The sequence below is a fragment of the Asparagus officinalis genome, chromosome 6 (assembly GCF_001876935.1).
Source record: "Asparagus officinalis chromosome 6, Aspof.V1, whole genome shotgun sequence".
Classification (NCBI taxonomy): domain Eukaryota; kingdom Viridiplantae; phylum Streptophyta; class Magnoliopsida; order Asparagales; family Asparagaceae; genus Asparagus; species Asparagus officinalis.
In genome coordinates, this window is record NC_033799.1 from 23,526,678 (window position 1) to 23,531,434 (window position 4,757).

General features: G+C 38.6%; 1 pseudogene; it reads right to left on the reverse strand.

Annotated features, from left to right (window-relative positions):
- The window catches only part of LOC109845912, a 31,127-nt pseudogene continuing 27,285 nt past the window's right edge, over nt 916-4,757 (reverse strand).

Consider the following 4,757-nt stretch of genomic DNA (forward strand, 5'->3'; position numbering starts at 1 on the left):
AGATTGAGAGAGAAGAATAGGATAATAACTAACAACATTTATATATGTAAAAAACAAGAAATCTATGTTGTGAACAAAAAGAGAATACTAAGGCAGAATCGTCCCACCAATACCAGTATACCAAACACAGGTTTGTTGATATTTACAGATTCAAGTACCCAGATACTTTATTTCAAAAAAAAGAACACAAGAATATTGTTCAAATCACATAAACAAGAATTACTATTGCATCCTGCGGAAGGGGTAGCAACCAAAAATCAATATAAATATAAGTGTTGAGGTAAACAAACTTCAAGTATTTCAAATGAAAACAAACTATCAAGGAGACAATTGACACAAGGGGGAAAAACCTTCATGGGGGCATAAATCCAATAATCAAATCCTCCGACTTACAATATAACAGCAGAAGCATTCTGATTCCTGTATGTTGATCACAAATACAAGTACCAGGAGAATACAAAATACAATTGACACAAGGAGAATACAATGAACTTAGCAATACATGGAAGCATACCCGTGTTGCTTCTCCAGAATCCATTTCTAGTATTTGAAGCCTCCTGCTTGCAATTTTCATCCTCTAGGCCATTAGTAAAAGAACCAAATGAAACTGATTGCACTAGTCTAATGATCACCCAACAATGCTACAAGCTTATTCAATTTCGTTTTCCTTTTGTTAATTTACCCTTGCAAGCTTACACAATAATACAAACACAAACGGTTTGTGGTATCAACTGCCTTTGCTCATAACGAAAATGCAAAGGGGAAGTAACATGAACCACGAATAGTTCAATTAGTAAAATTTTCATCTCGTTCATTCAACGTTTTTTTTAACGGCTATAAAAGCCTGAACCCATTCATCAAATCCATATGATCGTCGATAGACTTAAACAACTTCTCTGCTTCTCAAATGTATAACTAGGGAGTCAAATTCAAGAGAACGCTCTTTGCTTCTTCTGGCAATTGCAAGCTATTAGTGAACTTTTGAATGCTCTCCTTGCTGACAACTCTTCCTCTGGTGAGATCCTTCAGCTTCTCATATGCCTCTGGGTTGTTGTATCTGTGCAAAACCTAATGCAAGAAAACAAGAGAGAGTCCATCAGCAACAAGGGTCTCTTTTATTCTTTAATATTATTGGTTATTTTGATGTTGATTGAGCTAATGATACTCTTGATAGTGTCTCGTTGGAAGATATTGTACTTTTTCTGGAGGAATATAGTGATCTCACGATGAAGCAGACTATCGTGCCATGATTTATTGCTAAGGTTGATTATCAAGTTATGGCTCTCGCTACTTAAGGGATTATGTTGATTAAATACCTTCATCAGGAGATAGGTGTGTTTCTACCTCAGGCTATGGAAATACATCGTAATAATCAGGTTCTGGCGTATATTGCCAATGGTACAGACTAAGTCTCATGAGAACAGGAAGCATACATAAAGGTTGATTGTCACTTCATTATGAAATGATATTGAGCAAAATGTCACTTCACATGTCAATTCAGACAGATAGGTAACGGTTTCGCTAAAACATTGCCTTTTTTGGGGGGGGGATTGGCGGGAGGAAGGGGAAGGGAATTTTTTGCTTAGATTTAACTAGCTAAAAATGACAGGTCTATATGCTCTTCCAGCTTAAGAAGGAATGCTAGAATAATAGTTCGTAAATAGACCATCATTGAGACTTAATGTAATTATATTCTATTTGTTTTCTAGTGAAAATACCCCTCTCTTGGATTGTCATCTTTCCCAATATATAGTCAAAATGCTAGGGGAGGTGGAATTAGATGTCCTATATAAAACCTTCAAAAACAATACAACATACAAGCAGACCTCTGATATTACATCATATAACCAACAAAAGCAGAAAAAAGAGAAATTATACAAAAGCAGTCATAATAAAGTCTATGTTGAATATTTTTTTTCATCAATCACATGGGCTGCTGCAGTAGCCCATGTTTTTAATTTTTTGTCAAAAGTTATGGGCCCCACTGAAGAAAATTTAAGACATGAGTCCCACGAGTATAGTAAAATATTATTATTTTATTAGTACATATTATTTTCCTAAACGCTATAAATAGACCCTAAATCCTTAAGGAAAATTTATTCCAAAAACAACAATCAATATATACAAATATATATTGTCACGCCCCGCTTCCCAAAATACCCGGGAATCGGAACGTGAACAAGCCCGCGACGTATTAGATTGAGAAGAAATATACACTATTAATTTTTTTCTCTTTTCTTTTCTTCTCAATCCAATACGCTAAGCATCAAAAAATATAATATACGAAGTCACAGGTCCCCGATCATAATAGCAAGAATATAAATACAACTCAGAATAAGGAATAGACATATCATCAACAGTAAATCATCCCAGACAAAAAATATGGATCAATCATACCCTTATTACAAAAATGGTCCAACTAGGAATAAAATACATAGTCCATAATAAAGAGTACTGATAAAATAACTAAATTCATCATCAAACTAAAGAAATACTATAAAAGAGTTCTAGTGTTTATCAGCTAATACAGAAGAAAACTACTACGCTTCAGCTTGTTCTTCTACTCCACTTGCAAAGCTCTCCTACTGAAAATCATCTGGCTCCTGTACGATTCTGAACTAAGGCTGTCCGTCTCCTAAATCGAACGTAAACCCAGAAAATAGGAGTACGTCAGCGTGTATACACACGGTAAGATCCCCCAAGGCAGGAACAAATACAATAACGGTAATAATAATATATGCATGGTCAATGCGATAACAAAAATAGAAATAGAACATGTGATGATAGTAATAATGATAGAGGCGTGCAACTGGAATACTAATAATCAGATGAATCCAAAAATCAGCCAAGTAACAAGATCATGTAGGTAGCGATCAGAAACCATCCAAGCAACAAGATCATACAATAGATGGGATTAATACTTAAAAATCTACAATAAGAGACGTAGTACGTCGAGCGAAATAATCCAAACAAGGAAACCCTCATGTATATACCATATGTCTCAATTTGTAGAAATATTAATCTCGATCTATGTATGAAAGAAAAACAACTGATCTATATCTCACAAGAATCCATAAATCCTAACCAAAGTGACGACACCGATTCACTTTGATCCATCAAGCAACCCTAGTGGCGACATCGATCCACTAGTAACAAGTCATGTAACTAGTCATCCTATAACTGGTCACCGGTTCATATCTCACACAGAGTCAATGCTCATATCATCGAAAAACTGACTATTCGCATATCCCCCACATGCATCCAATCAAATAGATTCATGAACCAAAGTAGCGACACCGATCTACTTTGACCCAACCAACCAATTAATTTCAAGAATCAAAGTAGCGACACCGATCTACTTTGACCCAACCAATGAGCCCCAGTGGCGACACCGATCCACTGTGACTCAACAAACTAACCAATCCTAGTGGCGACACCGATCCACCGGTACGAACCTAGAAGATATATCAACAGTCTTATCCGATTACATAAACATAGACTTTCCCATCCCAGTTCTTCTCATTTTCTAAGTTAACAATCAAGGTCCACAATAGCTCTGGTTCACCACCTAAACTCAGTCAACACACCCACACATGTCTCTAGGTCTATTCATGACACACGAGGTCACTAAGTCATGAACTACTAAGGGTTATCAATCACAGCATGAAACAACAAGTAATTAAGACTAATACCATATCATAAAGATTATAATACATGATTAGAAACTATGAACAATTCGTTATGCATGAACAGTATAAGAGGGATCACAATTTGTAATTATTATACACATGAAATGTCGACACTACTCCCAAAAACCCTACGATTTGTCGGGTCGGGTCTCACCGCCCTTCGAGTTGACTTACGGCGTCAACTCAAAGATCGGTCATCGCACTCTGTCTTTCGTATCGACTCACGCGTATCAACACGTCAGGTCGGATCAACTCAGGCACTGTCCAAACAATATTCTTCCCTAAACATGTTATTCTTTTTCTGTTCTTTCTTTTTCTCTGATCATTTCATTTTGTTATTAATTTCAGTAATCAATAATTTCATATTTATCCCAGCAAATAATTAAAACAATTCATCATAGATATAAATATTAAATTGATTATTCTTTTTCTGTTCTTTCTTTTTCTCTGATCATTTCATTTTGTTATTAATTTCAGTAATCAATAATTTCATATTTATCCCAGCAAATAATTAAAACAATTCATCATAGATATAAATATTAAATTGACGAGGAGAAGAGCAAGAGGGATCTTGCCTCGGGGTTCGTCGAACGATTCAACATCGACACGGCGTGGGATCAGATCCGGAGTGGCGGCATGGCGGATTTGGCGTGGGATCAGATCCGGAGTGGCGGCATGGCGGATTTGGCGAACTCGGGCTTGGATTAGGGCGGTGCTCGAGGAGGCGGATCTGGCTGGGGTGGTGGTGTAGGCTCAAGGCGGTGAAGTGGACAGAGATGGGGGCTGTGGCGGTGGAGGTAGCTGGTGCTGCGGATCTGAGCATGGCTGCGGCGGTTTGGAGGCGCTGTGGGGGTGGCCGACGAAGTGCTGGCGGGTCACGGCGAGGGCGTCGGCGGCTTCGAGCTCGAGTTCGGCGAGGTGGCTGGACAGGAGTTGGGGTGACGGGAGAGGACGAGGAGGTGGGGTGGCTGGCCGGAGGAGGGGAGCTCAGGGAAGGAGCTCGGCTGGCAGATCTCGTGGCTGAGGAGACGAAGGCGTGGATGCAGAGAGGGGAGCTGTCATGGCCAG